General features: G+C 47.1%; 1 protein-coding gene across 1 annotated transcript in view; it reads right to left on the bottom strand.

The window, feature by feature from the left end:
* The window catches only part of DAAM1 (dishevelled associated activator of morphogenesis 1), an 81735-nt gene extending 64799 nt beyond the window's left edge, over nucleotides 1-16936 (bottom strand). Inside the window, exons 1-2 of the mRNA XM_061462721.1 lie at nucleotides 16830-16936; nucleotides 15395-15494 (exon numbers count right to left, since the gene is read on the bottom strand). The gene's annotated coding sequence lies outside the window, so the exon portion shown is untranslated. The remainder of the gene's footprint in view (nucleotides 1-15394; nucleotides 15495-16829) is intronic.
* Nucleotides 16937-17433: the final 497 nt, after the last annotated feature.

The following is a 17433-nucleotide window of genomic DNA, read 5'->3' as shown; positions in this document are numbered from 1 at the left end:
TTAAGCATCTTGGATCACGCCAAGCTTTGCTTCCCCCTACCCTGCAGAGTTTTGGTACAGCCTGGGATGCTCTTGGTGGATGGAAATTTTCTGACTCTCTTCCATCACTGCAAAGGGACCTCTTTGGCTGCTGGTGGCTGGGAGGCAAGTGGCCTCAGCAGGCAGTTTTGGAACACACCATCACCCTCACAAAGTGCTAGAGCCAGGTGGCCTGGACCACTTTCTACAGCACATAGAAGGCAGAAACTGGACATCCCACACACGGACACTACACTTGTTCCATCCCACCACGGAGCAATGGTGCACCCTCCCTCATTGCTTCTCCCCACATATATAACACACAACTCAGGACGCAACGCTGGGGTGCATATCAAACCCGTTAAATACCTTGCATCCTTTTTTTAAACAAACAATTCTAGATTATTTTCATCCTACTGTAAGTCACTTTCGGACCTACGCAGCAATAAAAACTAGACACTCCCACAGCATTTTTCAGACCAACTGTACATTTGAGGCATTCCCTGAGAAGCACCAGAGTCTTCCCTGGGCATGTTTTGATTTTTCACCTTACGGACCCAAGACAGCTGGCAACCTCTTTGGCTCTGCTCACTAACCTGACTTCTTCTCAGTGTTTGGTCCTGACCACGAGCCCCCTGAAATGTGTGCACATGTTCTGCTCACCCCTTTCAAGAGCAACAACCGCTGCTCTGTTTCATTCTGCACCAAAGCTGGTGCAAAGAAACATGTTTTAATGAGAGGGATCCAAGCATTATTTAATTTTAAAAACACAAGCTTTGAAATTGAGTCTTTGTGTGGATGAAAAGCTCAGAAATAGGATTCCTTTTCCTCCAACAAAGAAGTGTGGAGGACCTGAGCCCACAACCAGCACCTCTAGCATGGCTCCCAAGTTGAGCATGGTGCCAGCATCCCCAACATGGGTGTCCCTGTTTAAAGCAACCAGGATGACTTTTTGGCTGCAAGCTTCCATGCCAATTTCCAAAAACCCCTTCTCCAGCATAAAGTTGTTTGCAGGCACAGGCTGCACAGGAGGGGAACGTTTGTGTTTAGTGGATATCCATACATATTGGCAGGAAGGGGAAAAAGCCCAAAACATTCTGCTAAAAGGCATGTGACAATCGCTTTTTCCTCCTCCATCCACCTGTGACAAGCAGCCAGGAAAGGGGATGGTGCAGGAAAGCCAGCTACCAGGAGGAGCCTGACTCACCACTAAATCACAAAAGCCATAATTCTCAGTGTAAGCAAATCACAGAGACTTGGGTTTCACATATTTATAAATACCCCTGCCAAATCCTGAATTACACCCGATCATCCTTCCACTTCCCAGTAGTCCTGTTACACTCCTTGAACCCAACAAAGAGCGTTTTGATCTGCAAACCTTGCCTGGGCTGCCTGGCACCTGAAGGCCACCAGCATATCACCCCTGTGCCAGCAGTCACAAGGCTCACAGCTTGCTCCCTGAAAACCCCATCTGCCACAGTTATGAAAAACTCAACACTCACCTAAAATGAGTTGCCTCTTCTTTGTAGTCTTCCCTTTTATTGTGGCACGTGTCACAACCTCAAGCATACATCTGGGCCTGCTGTCTCACAAGAAAACATTTTGATCTGCTCAATGGCAGATAAGCTTCAGGGGCTTGATGGTAAAATTCAGGGTGCAGCGAGAAAAATCAAACCAGTTTATTCTTAGAGCCAGTAAACACTTGTATATTCACCAGTGAGGGAAAAAAAAAGTAGTTTCATAAATCTGTAACACACCAAGAAAAGCCCTCCTTTTTGCACACATCTACTGCAATCAGTCAAAGTGCCAGAAGATACGTTTTTGTGCGTCTCTGCATTGGGCTCCCATCCCAAGGTGCTGATGATGCTACTCAGGGAAAAGAGCAGTGTGGTGAAGGTTGATGCAAGAATATCAATAGCCCAGCTTGCAAGTAGTTTCTCCAGGGCACAAGTGAGCTCGCCAACAAGGGAAGCACACGCGCTGTTGACTCTGCAATCCAGTTTTCGAGGGGAAGAGCGTGGTGCACAGCAGGATGAGATGGGATCTGTCTTAACTCTCTCCAACTGAAATCGATCCTCGGAGCAGCGCTGCTTAGTTTGGCAAGCTAGCAAAAATCCAGCAGGGGAGGGCTGCTGGTGTGTTGCAGGACCATGTCTGCCCCAGGGCATGGAAATAAGCCCGGGTACAAGGAGAAGATGCTGAGGGCTTGCTGCATCCATCCTCCCCACTGGGAGCTCATCTGGGGATTCCCACCCAGCCCTTTACCCCATGTGACGGCACAGACCAGCACAACTCAGTGCACAGATGAATCCAAGCATAGAAGATACTGCTGGAGGATTAAAAACCAAACCTTGCTGGAAGACTCCCAGTTAGCTAGACAGTAACACCAAAGAAGGTCACAAGTTCTCCACTTAAAGGGTAAACTTAATCGGTGATGAGCTGAGCACAGGCATCAGATCTTCTAAACGACTACAGACAGCTTCTTACAGGAGCTCCAGCAGATCAGCTCGGGCAAATGCCATTTATTTCGGGAACAAGGACAAGTGTGGAACCACAGAAAAGACCCAGTTTGAGAGCCTATATAAATATATATATATTTCTTAATACTCACTAGGGTGCTAAACGACCCAATTCTACAAACGCATGCATGCGTTCTTCCAGCAGCTGGGTGGATTTGCGGTTCTTCTTTTGCAGAAGCAAACCAAAAAGTGGGGTGGTTTGGCAGTGGGAGGAAGAAAGAGTTTTCAAGTCACATATTGCTCCCTTAAATGCCCCAATTAATTCACACCCTGAAATCCAGGCACAACACTTGTCAGAGATGTATTAAGCCAAAGAGACATCCCAAGAAGGCAGAGGGAGGTGGAGGTGGCTGGAGGCTCTCCAGGAAGGATGCTGGAGCATCCCCCTGCCCTAGACAGGCGTCAGAAGTCAGCCAGAAAAACCCAGCAGAAAGGAGAGGTGGTGCGGGGAAGCATCCCTCCTGGTGCTCCCATCACCCTGCTCTTGTTTTGGGGAGACAGCTGCTGGTGCTGCATTGTGGTGGGGCTCAAAGAGGCAGAGATGGCCCTTTCAGAGCTGAGGTCAAGCACAGGGAGGGATCACGGGGGCTCTCTTGAAAACCTGCAGCCTTGCAGAGAAGACCCTCACAAAAGCTGTCCTTTGTTGCTTGAACCTGGTCTCTCAGGGGGCCTTTTGAGGGTGCCCGGGCTGGGTGATGCCAAGCCTTGGCCAGGCAGTCCTCAAGGCTGGAAAAAAGTCAAGAGGGAGATGCAAGACCTCTGGGCAGCTCAGGGGGCTCTTACAGCCTCACTGAGTATTCCAAAGCAAGCATTCTCCTCTATCCCAGCTCCATTCTCATCACCCAGCCCCACTCTATTTCCATTGCTTGTTTTGGTCCCAACAGGAGGAAAATGCTCACACAAAGCATGAAATACCTCCAGGAGGCTGATAATACTGGTGTGCGAAGTGTGTGTGTCCCCCCCCCCCATCTTACATACAATTAGCCAGAAAAAGCAGCTTCAGTGATCAGAAACTTCCCAAGATGTTAGGCACTGGGACCACCTCCCAGCCTCTCCACTGCAAGTAGATCTCCCCTCTCAATATTTCCCTCTCCATCTGAAATCATGTGGATTTAAGTCGCTGCATTTCCAAGATACTCCCAGCTCCAGAGATCACTCCCAGCATTGACTACTCCCTTTGACAATGCACATTTTGTCAGTAAAATCTCAACAACCTGGCAAGCAGGGAGAGAGGATCGGTATTCCCACTGGAAGAGGATATTTGTTTGCCAATTAGCCTTTTCCTGGAGAACAATAGCTCAATAAAAACCTTCTTTTATTTTAATTCCCCCATTTTTCCTCCCACCCCCTCCCCCCAGCCTCAAGCCCTGCTCCTCCAATGAATATTTGGGCTGTGACTTTGATATATCATATGCAAAGCCTCACTGCTGAGCTTTCCATTTCACTGCTCCCTATTTCAGCAGTAATCCCCAGGGTGAGACAGGCTCTTCAAGTGTAAAACCAAGGGGGAAGGCAGGCAGGTTTTTCCTCTTGTAAAACCTCTTAATTTGGCTTCACAAACTGGAGTTTCCAAGTTGCTCAGCAGCAGACGCTTCCAATCCATCAGCACAGCCACGTCTGCCGTGGGGCCACCACCACAGCGAGGCAATGAGAAGCTACCGGCTGAGTCCCAGTGGGCTAGTTTTGGGTTCTGCTTGGAGATTTTTAGGATTATCCATGCTTAAGGTGAGACTACTGGAACCACTGATGTTCATGCAGCTTGTGGCCTGTTGCAAGCTGGGTTTTTCCTCTTTCAAAATGGAAACTGGGTGGAAGCTGCTGTAAATAGGAGTCATTCCTAACAGGGACCCTGACAGGTAGATGTCATTAAACTTCAGAATATCATTAAACTTGTAGTCCACAAGTGCCCGAAGCAAACAAAACACATTTGTCAGATCTGTCAGCTGCCTACCCATCTGCAATGCCGATTCCCTGTAAAGATTTTTATACCCTGATATTAATCCAGAGTGATATCTCCCTCTAAAGTACAAACCTGGAGTTGAGAACTCCTTGATAAATATGTCTGATGGCAGAAATGGCCTGCTGGCCACTTTCCTTACAGTACAACACCAATACTTCCCCATGCTTCAGCAGCTGAACACTGAGAAACAATACATATGAGCTCGCATCAGGCACAGCGTGATCCCAGCAGCGCCAACGTGATGCCTGCTCCCACCCAGTCTGGGAAAAAGCAGCAATTTTTATCACGTTACACCAAAAGCCTGTATGCATTTAAACATGATAAAGAAAAGAGGTGAGCACAACAAGTGAATTTAATTGGAAGGCTTGCTTACATTTCTGCAACGTATTATACATGTACTGTACATATATTGCTTATATTATTGCTAGGTACAAGCTACACAATGTAGCTTACGGCTGAAGGCCCACCTTGACTGGGAGGGAGCTGCACCCCCTGTGCCACAGAAGAACGAGACTCAGGCTTTCCAGGATAGCTTCTCAAACCCACCACCTGCAATTCAGAGGACCCAGCTTAACTGAGCTGAATTTTAATTGCCTAACTATCCTGCCTCTCACTGATGGCAGGGAGTAAGGAAGAGCTAACTCCGGAGTCATCCAACCCATCACTGCTGGGATGGGCCAAAGGTAGGTCCCAAGGGGATGCATTTAAAAATCAATAGAGGCTATTTTAATGCTTAATCCAGGAACGTATCAACATCAGCAGCATCAATACAAACCAAATTTATACACGCTGAGTACATACACAGGGTTTTTTTTCTTCTGCGCAATGATTTAACCAAATCCGTTTTCCCCAGACACTCCGAAGTCTAAACAGGGCATATGTAACATCCCTAATGCTTCAGGCATCCTGCCTGCCTCCATCTCTATATGCCACTTAAAAAATCAGCCTCTCCATCCCCCCTGCAGCAAAGTGAGGAGACCATCCTTTGAAGGTTCAACATGGCAGTGACAGTGGCCACTCCTGACCAGGGCTATATATACAAGTGGATTTCTCTTTGCAGGTTTTCACACTGCACCTGCTGCAAATTACAGTATAAGCTTCCCACCCCTGTCCACATTTATATAATGATCTCCCTTTTCATGAAAAAAAAAACAACAAAACCAAAACAGACAAACAAAAAAACAAAACAGCCTTGCAACTGTAAAGAAGCACTTGAAAAAATGACCCAAGGGGACCCTGAGCAACTCAGACATCCTGAAAGAAGTTAACTGTGTTTGAATTTTTTAATTGAATTCCATCTACTGCAGGAGGGCAGTCTGGGTGTTCACACACTGGGGACTACTCACACTCTATATGCACCCACAAGCACAAGCGTACCTTCCTAGCAGCAATCACAGGCACAACACAGGCTCAGAAAGCCACAATGTCACCTGTTGCTCTTGGGGTACAGCACTGCGCTCTTCAGTCGTCAGTCTGCCAGCTCCCTTCCGCACACCCACTGCTACCTCTGCAGACATGTTCAACACCATCACTTCTATCAGTTTCCCGAGTCTTTAAACCAGTCCTCAGTGTTCCTGGCCCTTTCCAAGCTGTGCTGGTTTTGGCTGCGGTAGAGTTAATTTTCTTCATAGTAGTTAGCATGGGTCTGTGGTTTGGATCTGTGCTGGAAACAGTGCCGATAACGCGGGGATGGTTTCATTATTGCTGAGTGGTGGTAGGGCCTTGCAGAGGTCCCTACACCTGCCACCTGGGCAAGGCTTCACCCTACTGCTGGTGATCAGCACCTTCCCGACATTCCTTCAAAGCTCAGCTCCTTTCCTGGCTTCAGGGCAAAGTATTTGACTGACATCAGGTCTGCCCAGCTCTCCAGTGAGAAAGTGCTTCCCCAACACCCGAAACCACACCCCTATTCCTTTAGCAGCTTTGAAGCTGAAACACCTCTACCAGCACAAGTGCCAACAGGAGCCACTCACAGCTGCATCTTTCCATTAACAAGCTCGCCAGATCTTTCAACATCCCAGACAATGCCACTGATAATGATGTGGGGCCCAGCAGGTCTAACCTAGTTTGAAGCACAGCGAGTTGAGTGTTAATTCCTTGATTCATGCTTACTCATGTCCATGCTACAATTCTCAAGATGGCCAAGCAAAGTCTTCAAGCAGGATAAGCCATATTCATTAGGCTCCTGAAATGGCTAGCAGAGCCCTTAAAACAGAAAAGCAAAGCCACTGTCTCAGGGGCTGCAACAATGTAAGAGCCACCCAAAGGCACCTTTGCCATGAGATGGAGGTCACCACAAGAACAGGCTGGGTAAGGCTGTCTTCTGCTTAGCTTTTAGCACAAGCACTTCAATCTCAATCCTCCCGACAATGGAACAAGAACATCCTGAACCTCCACCATCCAGAACCCCTCCCTACAATGGAGAGCCTGCAGGTTTGCTGCCTAGCCACTGTCCTAAACCTTGACAAACATTTTTCTCTGTGTCTAACCACAGTAGCCAATTGCTTCGTATTAACACTGCAGTCTGGATGCCCTAAACACATGCTAATGAAACATCTCGAAAGAGAAAGTGATCCTGAGATCATACACAATCTCATGACTGTCCACAGGGGAAGGAAATTAAATGGCTTTTGCATAGCAGATCTTCACAACATTTTCCAGCACAAGACATGTACCATTGCAGCAGAAGCTTGAAGAAGCTACAAACTGGATTTAGGTACCTGAAAACTCCAGATTCACTCCACTACCATCAAAGATGCCACAGGAAGAGAAAACACACTGAAGTATCTTCCTTCATGGACAAAAACCTTTCAAAACCCCATTAATGCAGGTTTTTAGAGGATGACAAGAGCTACTCATCCCCATGAACTACAACACGAGCTGAGAGGACGGGAGAAAGGGAGAAAAAGCATGTTCCAGGCAATCACAGGCATTTTTTCCCAGTTGAGTGCCTTGTGGGGTGAGCAACACATGCATCAACAGGAGCACTTGAAGCATGCCAGAGCTCTATAAATTCACTTTCAGTAGATTTACCAACATGTCATATGGAAAAGGAATGCGTGCTATGCAAATCCAGCCCTAGACTGCTCCCTGTCTAATCTAGCTTTAGATTTAAGTGCTTATTACCATGGCGTCTAATCGGGTAATGCGTAATAGACAGGTTTAGTCTGGGCTCCCAGTAATTCAGCTGTGCTCTACTAGGGAAAGGGAAGGGAGAAAAATCCCCAAACAACCCAACACAGCAAAGAATTCAAGCTCTGCTGGAAAGCAGAGAACAAAACAACAAGCATGGAAAAAAGTATTGACACCTACCAGTAAAAGCCAGGCAGATATGCAAACATTTGGCAGCTCACTAAGAACACAGTGAATGCTAATTCCCATCTGCACCCTGTCATATCCCTGCAGGGAAGTAGGTGGCTGTCTTTCAGGGTCTTCCTTCCCACTTGTGAGACGTAAGGTGATGCAAGGATATACTCATGCACGACCCATCTACCAGCAGCTACCTCCCAGAAGCACTGAGCACAGCTTGTCACAACATAACCTCCAGACTACTTTATGGATGCTCTGAGCACCCATGCCAGGGCCTCCAGAGCCTATAACATATGCCAGCCAGGGTCTGTTTGCTGGGGAGAAAGAGATTCCCCTACTGCACCAGTCTGCAGCAGGACACAGAGACCATGGGAATGTCATTCCCAGAGGCCACCACCTCCCTGTTTGCTGGCACCAGCCACACAGCAGGGCTCACATCATGGCCAAGGTCATCTCTGCCCTTACCTGCAGCAGGCAAGGTGATTTGTTTCACTTCTATGTTTGTCAAATACAGTTGGTCTGTCCAAGCCATACGTCACGCCTGGTACCTCCAGGACACAACCCAGATGCCAAATTCTTACCTCCACCATGCAGCTACAATTCAAGCACTGTGCACTAGAAATAATCCAGGGGCAGGGACCCACCACTCAAGTTGGATAGGTTCTCCTTTCCATCTGCTGCTTCAACACCATCATCCAGCTCCCACCTTCAGAATGCTGAATCCCACCAGCCTCCCCTGCTGTGTAACATTCATCTACAACGCTGAATGTTATGCAGACTTGCAACCAGCTCCAGCAAAGGGTCAAGATATGCAAATGTTGCTACCAGCCTCTGAAGACCCTACGAGACTGTGTTAACTCTACTGCATGACAGAAACCACACTTGGTGGCGTAAGCAGCGCTGGGAATACCACACTAACGAAGAGATTTTCCTCTGTGAACCTAAGTAATATAAGCCATATTTATTAGACATCAGAGAATTCACATAGGCAAACATATCACCCCCACCCCCACCCCGCAACACCTAAATGTGTGTGCAGAGTCCTGCAGCGTGGGCTCTCTGGTGTCTTGTAATGGGGTAAATCAAACTAAAGCACTCTTCATGGCATGGATGTTCGTAACATTTGTGTGTATTCCCTGGTGTCTAGTACAAACTGAGTTTTCATTGCATCCTTTCCCTTAATAAAAAATCTCCACAACATATTTCTAACCTGATGCCTGCTTTGGCAAAGCTTGCAGCAGCTTCACATGTTTGGGATGAAAATAAACCTGGAAGAGACAACAAAACCAAGCAATGGACTTGATGAATTGCTAGTGACAGAGGAAGAGGAGCAGATGGACAGACCAACTTTAGAGCTCCCTTTCATCAGGAAACTAAGCTAAAATCACAGGTTAACTTGCAATGATGCATATTATTACTAAGAAACTAAGGCAGCTGATATTCTGCCTCTCAGGCACATGTGCTCTATGTTTCATCATTTACTGAGTGAATATGCAAATACTCTGAAGGAAGGAAAACAAACCCAAAGAAACCAGAGGTTGCAGCTCCCAGTGTTTTCATAAGCCTGTTCAAAGACCAAGCCAGATTTACCAGCACCTACGTTGCTGCCTGGCTGTGTAGGTGGCTGGCCAGGCTCTCCCTCGGCTCTGCACCTCCCCAGCTCACAGCAGTGCCTGGAGCTGCTCTGGGGAACATTTTTCCTGGCTCCCATAGACAAAACAACAGCAGGGATGGTTAAACGAGACCCCCTTTCCCACGCAGCCCAGCCCACGGCACAGAGGGAAGAAATCCTTCGTGAGACTCCATGCCCAAGGATATGGATGGAGATGCTGTTGGGGTAATCCTTCCCAGCACCTAGGAGCCACACAAATAGTATTTACCTGGCCACCGGGACTAAATACCGCAGCAAAGCCATACTCATTTCTGAGCCAGAAAAGAAAGAGTTCACATTCCCATAATGATAGCCACTAGCACTTCTGGAGCATCATCTAGAACAGTCAGGACAGGGTCATTTCAATTGATGATTATAAAGAGGCCCTTCATCCTACCATGGCACAAGAACTCATGGATAGTTCACACACATGTCTTTCCAAGGGAAACAAATATTTCAAAGCCATAGAAGCTGCATTTCTGGAGCTGTGGATAACACACATGCAAAAAGCATGGTTTGCTTATGATAACCCAGGATAGCAACCCACTTGAGCTGTAAAAATAATTTAATGCTTAAGTATATTTAGATTTATAACCCCACAGCAGTTTTATTTATAGGGATGCCAATCACTTTTACACAGATATAAAATTGGCTGGCAGAGTGCCTTAGACTATATCCAGAAACCCATCTGTAACAAATCTAAGCCATGATATCTCTGCATACATTTGGCCAAACAATAATGCTAATGCCAGCCATCTTGACTTTAAATGTACAGATGGGCGGGGGAGGGGGCCTGCTGCATGGCCAAAGTGGATGAAATTTGCTATCACCTACTATTAATTGGTTGGGGAAGGGACCAGATGAAGGAAAACCAGTCACCGTCTGGGCTGTGTGGATGCTAACACCTATACAATGCTGGCTGGAGAGCAAGCCAGTATCCAGCTGGCTACAGGTGAACCCCTTTCGAAACCTTTCATCATTGAAATCAGGAGCTATAAAGCAAAGGATAAAAACCCACTGGAGCTCTGCAGTGCCTTTAAAAGGCGAGGGGATTAAGTTCGGGCTCTTGCCTATAGCTTTTTTCTATGTATTGCTCAAGACACAAAGCTGGGATAGAGGAAGATGAAGGAGAAATCAACTGGAAGTCATCCCCCTCAACCAATGGAAAAGGATTTCTAGTGAGACTTGTCCCCTCCCACCACTGCCCAGGATCTCACAGCTTTATCTAAACCTGCAGATGTCAAGGGAACAGGTTGCTGCTGATTTCCACAGGGCTGGCTTTGCAGCATCCCAAACTACTCCATGCTGTTGGAGTGGGTCTGGGGGCTTTCTGTTGCTACCCCCCCCCCCAACTCAGTCAGCGACCACTTGGAGAACTGAAAATTCTTGTCTAATTCACAAGCAACAAAATGCTCATTGTCCCAGTGGGGCTTCAAGGGTCCTGTCTCCAAAATGGGGCAAAACAGGGATGGCTCAACATCAAATACAGACTATGGGTAAATGCATCTCATCCATGAAAGTTGCAGTATTTTGGCAAATACCAGAGCGGAAAAGGTTACTCTGGAAAATTACTTTGAATAGCTCTGGGAACAAACCCAGCATTAATTTTCAACACTTATTCAACAAAAGGTTTGAATAAACTGAGGGAGGCTTGCACACACTTACTGACAACATCATTTGGTAGATTTTTGCCTCTGCTCTTTGGATAAATTATGAGAAAACAACTCCCAGCAAACACGATCGCCTTCCAGTCTGATGCACTGATTCAACCGACTCTGCCTTGGGGACAAGGTAACCTCTCAAGATCTTTTCCAGCCCAGTTTTAATACTATTTTACAATGCTCCTCTCAAACTAAACTGTTTACATGCTGACATTTGCTCTGATTCATCCCTGGAAATAAGCATATCTAAAAGATGGAAAGAAAACCCAGAAATCCAACTGCAGTTCCTTCGTTCAAGGAGAAAACAAAGGAAAACAACCAGACGCAGAACTATGACATCCTCAATCCAAATGTTTTCCAAAACATTTCCAAATGTTTTCCAAAGCTTCTAGCTGAAGTTTTCACAGCTAGGCTGCAACACCACCAAAGCCTTAGGCATTGAGTGGCAGCATCACAGAGCACTGCAGCATGCACGGAGGAGATGGCTGATGATGATTTTTGCAACACATGCCACAGCACACCCAAGAACCTTGTGCAGAAAACAGCATTTCAAAGCAAAAAAACTGCCTCTGCTTTCTCAGTGGGGCATCTTCAAATGTGATGGAACTCAACTGCCACATGGGCTTTCAAGAAGAGTCAGTCAATGCATATGGCTAGATGTCCTCACCTTCACGGCAGGCTTTTGAGTTTATTTTAAGCACTTTATGAAATCATTCCTCTGCCTCTAATCCTTTGGAATTAGGGAAAATAATAAAAAATAAAATAAAGGAAAATATTTAAAAAACACGGAAAGGAAAGAGAGAAAAACATACATTTTCTGCACTGAAGCAAGAAATGCTTAAGTTCTGTTTAAACACCAACAAACATGAACGCTTGTTATTATTAACACAGCCAAAACTGAGATGGCTGTGGGAGATGCTGGTCTGAGCAGCTGACCCAAACCACAGCAGCCAAACGTCTCAGCATTGCTCAGCTGGAAGAAACAACCGCTCTGGGAATTGTCACATGGCAGGTCCCTATCCCCAAGCCTCCTAACCCCACTGCTGACACAACAGCTCCACCCACACCAAAGGACCCATCAGAAGTAGCAGTGCCTGTAAGGCAGGGTCTCAGAAGTCCTTCAAAGTCCAAAGCTGATCTTCACCTCCTTCAACTTGCTTCTTGACACAAAGAAAACACAGAGCAGGATCCTTTCCAAGGAGCCCTCCTATCAACTCTATGTGGGCTTTTGATTAGACCTTCTGTAGAGTAGGAAAAAAAGCCTTGCTTGAGGATGATAAAGTCTAGACACTACAATATATTTTCCAGCTGATCCAGCAAACCTAAAAGCCCTCCCTTGATCTCAGACTGCCATAATCAAAGCCATTATCCCATTCAGAGCCCTTCTGAAACTTTAGCTTCTATCTAAATCTAAACCAGGCCAAGCCTCTTGTTTGGAGTTTTATGAGGAAAAGGGTGTGTGCTCCCCTCAAACCTTCCCCTGCCATGTCTGGAGGTGGCTGGTGGGCACATGGTGGAGGGTGAGAGCAGGGAGTCAGCTCCATGCCCGGAGGCACCTCAGTGGCACCCAGTGGTCACAATCTGCTTGCAGGGGGGGACACGGCCTGTCCCCACAGGGTGGCTATGGTGTGATGGAATATTCACCATCCTGGACTGAGATGAACTATTCAGACAGCAAGCATCATTTGAAACCCCCATCCTTAGGATTTGTCTGTGTCATCCTCCATCACAGGGGTGTATAATTCTGGGGCCCAAGGAGGGAAAACAGCTCAAAATAGTTTTATGTAAATCCTGTAGAAAATGGAATTAAGTGCTGCAAATTTCCTTTACCAGGTAGCTGGACGCCCAAGTATTCAAAGAACTTTCAGTTCTGCACCAAGGGACAATTGAAGAAACAAGGTATTCCAGGGAAAAACAAAAAAAAAAATCATTTTCCAGTCTCCTGGAGGAGTGTTTCAGGGGGCTGAAAGAACACACAATCCTGCAAAAGCATAAGAAAGCCACAGGAGCATCAGCTCTGCCTTAAGTGGGATGCTCAAAGAGAGGTGATGGAAGACCAGCCAGCACACCCCAGATGAGCCAGTTAGTCACAAACCCCCTGGCACACAGTGGCCTCCACAGGAGAGGGCACCCATGGTCAGACTTGATCGCTGAGGCTCACACCGGCCAGACTGGGAGAAGCCAAGGGACTGGCAGTCTGGAGTGACAAGGAGCTTGGGGAGAACTGGAAGGGCTTTATAAAAGCACATGGCCACCAAGCTGCACCTCCTGTGCCCCAAAGTGGACTTCTAACCAGGGGAGGCTCTTCAAAGGGAGGTGGGGATAGGAGGTGATGCTCACCACAGAAAGCAGAGCTCAACACTGAGCATTACCATGCTCCAAAGTCATATTTAAAAGCCAAATGTAGCTCCCTAGTGAATGCTTTATTTAACTGAGCAGCTTCTAACGCATCAGGCAAATAGGCCAAATCATCTCCTTTTCCTTTGACCATCTGCCTCCATGACGCTGCCCATCTCATTTCCCCTCCATGCTTTCACCCTCCTCAACTCTGAGCAGCTCTATTACTCCTCCCCCACACCTCTCCCTCAGCCAAAACCAAGCAGATCTGAAAAGACTGAGTGAAGCAGGCAAACAGACACCACTAGCATGGGGATTAGTAATCCACCACCCCCTCCAGCATTGCTTGCTGGAGGTTGGAGGGGCCATGCTGGGCAGAAGCAGTATCTGTGCAATATCTGAGCAATATCACACACCCCCCAGCACTTCAGGAGATGTCGCCTGAACCTCCACCAGCCTTCCAGCTGGGTAAACATCATGGAAAAAATCAGGTCAACAGCCTTCTTTAAGAATATTTGCATCAAGTCAGACTTTTCCCACGCATACTAGAAAGAGCGAGGACCATCAGCAACCTGGTGCCACCTGTGACAGCCATGATGTTGGTTCCAGAGAGGACAGAGGATTTGCCAGCATCTCCCTAAACTGTTGCTTGGGAGCTGGCTGAGAGGAACACGATGTGGGAAACCTGCCCAGCTTCAGCTCTGCTGTGGCACAGAGTCCAGCACATACCCCATCGCAGTGGTTTGTCTTTACTCACCCCAACAAATGCAGAGAGGAGATGGACTTCAACATTAGCCTCTATACAAGCACGTTTCACTGGGTCTACTGAACCCACTAAAGCCCTGCAGATCCTGATGCCCTCACCCTGGCCCCACACCTCTAATGAGCTTCTTTTGGGAAAAGAGAGCAGAGCCCTGCTGCGCATCCCGTAATCACTGAAAGGGGCTAAGACAAAGTTAATGACCTCAAGAATTTAGGTTCCCACCACACAGGAGAGCAGAGAAGCTGATGGCACCGGCTGCTTCTAATTTAAAAGGATCTAAACCAAAGACAGAAGCAGCATGTACTACAAGCCCTTGTCCACAGTTTGCATGCTAGACACGATACGTGAGGTAGCAAGGGCAGATGACAAGCCAGCATCCTGGCACCCAACCACTACCACCCCAGTTTGGGAAGAATGGGAAACCAAGGGGAAAGAAGATCTTCCAGCCCCAAACTGCCATCATCACAGTGGCCACCCTCAGCTGCTCTTGGTGATAAATACTGAAGGAAAAACATCACGTGATTCATTTAGGTGCCGAACATGAACCAGGGGTGGGTTCAGCACCACATGTGTCTCATTCCAAGGCTTTCCAGCCATCCCATCCTCTTCTGCAGTGTTTTTCTGCTTCTCATCTCCCATGTTAGAGAGATGGGACATGTCTGCATCACCCGTCCCATCCCATGTGTCCCCACTCCTGTCCCTCCCCCTCCCAACTATACATGCAAATGCAGGCTGAAAACCAGCTGATCTCCAATCCTGGCAAACTTACAGTGGTAACTTATTTTCAGGCAGAGCTGAGATTTTATAAGTGAGACTTTTATAAGGGATATCACTGGGTTAAGGAGTCGGAGGCTTAACTGTACAAGTGAAAGCAAAAGCCCTTTATTTCTGCAAAGCTTTTTCCTTCCCTCTCCTGAAATGACAGCACAACTCTTGCCAGTTTAGTGGGGTATACATGAAGGCTTGGCTGTATGTAACTTCATTAAACTGGCTGGGTCTTTCAGCGCCAATCCAAACATGCAGTCCTCTGATAACCACATGATGGGCTGGGAACCAAAGGGAACTCACAATTAAACCCGTGACAATCAGGAAAAATCCTTACAACCCCCCTGAAGCAGATTCCACCAACACCATCTCCACCCTCGTCTTTCTTTTTTTTCAATTTTATTTACTTACATAAGCAGCATGACAGATAACTTGAGGAAATCAGATGCTTAATGATTAAGTGACACTTAGGCAGCAGCACTCTGGAAGATAAACACGCCCTTTGGAAACCCTGCAACAAAAACAGAAGGTACAAACAGACAGTAACTAATTATTCTGATTAAATCTTGGAAGACCTGAAATACCCGACTGCTGCAAAAAAAAAAGAGTGTGTGCTGGGGCTGCTCACAGAAATAAGTCACACCCTTTTTAAAAAGAATCACCCGAATAAACCTAAGTGCTTCTGTGTTGTTTTTGTCTGCATGCGTGTTTCTAGGCTGATAGGAAACCTCTGCCGTAGCCTGGAGGGATCCCGTCGCCTTCAGCTAAAATTAGACTTCAAGGAAAGCAGGTGAAGGTGGGTGTCTCCAACCTGTGCCTGCACAGCAAGGCTCCCACTGCACGCGTCAGGGGTTTTCCTCCCAACCCACTGAAACCAAAAAAAGAATTTTTTGTTTGTTCTTTTTTTTTAATTAAAAGAAAATAAGGACAATAAGTTTTGCTTCTAGAGAGAAAGGACAGGTCAGGACAGCAGGTCTACCCTGCTGCTGAGCTCAGGGATTGAAGCCAGGACTGGGGTGCAGGGAGGTGAGGATGACACTGAGCCATGGGAATGGGATGGGATGCCATGGAATGTTCAACCTAGTGGTGAGAGGAGCCAGCAAAGCCCACCAGCAGCTCAGCCATCATCGTGGATGCAGACTAAGGCACCTGCTTTACTGTGCTCCGTGACACCAGTGCTGGGTGCCTGTTACAGAAGACGGCACACAGAGAAAGACAAGGGGATGTGCTCAGTAGACATTCCCTTACTCTTCTTGCCATGGAGGAAAACAATGTTCTTCCTTCTCCCCCATACCACATTAAATGCCAGTGGAGCTCAAGGGAATATTTAATCTCAGTAATCAATCAGTTCACCCTCATGCATGACAAAGAGTCACAGCAGTAAGCATCAAATCCCATTTCTACCCAGCAATAAAACGTTTTAATTATGTACACAACATTTCCCTTCTAACATAGACCATGAACAGATACAGGCAGCCCCCAGCCTGTGGATGGGGAAGGACACAGTGCCAGCAAAGAACATGGGGACAGGGGGTAGGAAAGGGAGGAGAACTATTCTGGCAACTATTTAAAATGATGCTTTTATACATCTGCTCCAGTTTGCCATTGGCACAACAATGCTTTGAGCTTGTGCTCGCGTCCCAAAGGATGGATAGCAGCATGGCAAGTGGCTAGCCCACATCAAGACCTGCAACTGGAAGCTGCACCAGTTTTATCCCAGTATGGAAGCAAGCATGCAGGAAAAATAGGATAGAAAATGCAAGACAGGCACACGTGGAAAGGCTTGGGCCAGGCTGAGATACAAATAACAGCAATGATGCCTCTCTGCTGGTACTGCAAGACTTACTGCAAAGCCTCTTCACATCAGAAGGAGCCTTTCAAGTTGGGTTTGAGGAGGTCTGCAATTGTTCCCTGCCAACACCTGTTATTTCCATGCGCAAGCACCGCTAGACCAGCAGGACCATCACACAGATGTCAATGCAACAGGTAAGCAGCTGTGAGCAGCATCCTTCCTTCACCCAACCAGACCAGTCCCAAGCAGCATAGCTCACCATCAGCTATGTTAAAATACATATATATTTTTTTTAAATATAAACACATGCACAGACTTTTCTAATATACAGGAACAAAAGAAGGGACACCCTGCTGAAACCCCATGTGCAGCTCAACTGCTCTCTGCAGTGACAAAGGAAATGAGAAACAGAGATGAGGCACACACCCACTCGCCGTGGCATGGATTTGCTCTGGGAACATTTCTGGATTCTCCAGAATGAGCTCTGACCTCCAAGAGATGCAAAACAGTCTCAAAGCCAATCTGAAGGAGAAGTGGATGGGTCCCCAGGGGCTCAGCCAGGCAGGCAGAGTGTGATAGAGAGCCAGGCTCTGGGTACTGACAGATACAGCTGACCTCTGTCCATGCCCCATCAGCTCAGAGGTCCCCAAAACAGCTG

The sequence above is a fragment of the Pezoporus flaviventris genome, unplaced genomic scaffold, assembly GCF_033815535.1.
Source record: "Pezoporus flaviventris isolate CSIRO_AGI_PZ_B2104156 unplaced genomic scaffold, CSIRO_AGI_Pfla_v1 ptg000035l, whole genome shotgun sequence".
Classification (NCBI taxonomy): domain Eukaryota; kingdom Metazoa; phylum Chordata; class Aves; order Psittaciformes; family Psittacidae; genus Pezoporus; species Pezoporus flaviventris.
This window is presented reverse-complemented; position numbering and strand designations above follow the sequence as displayed.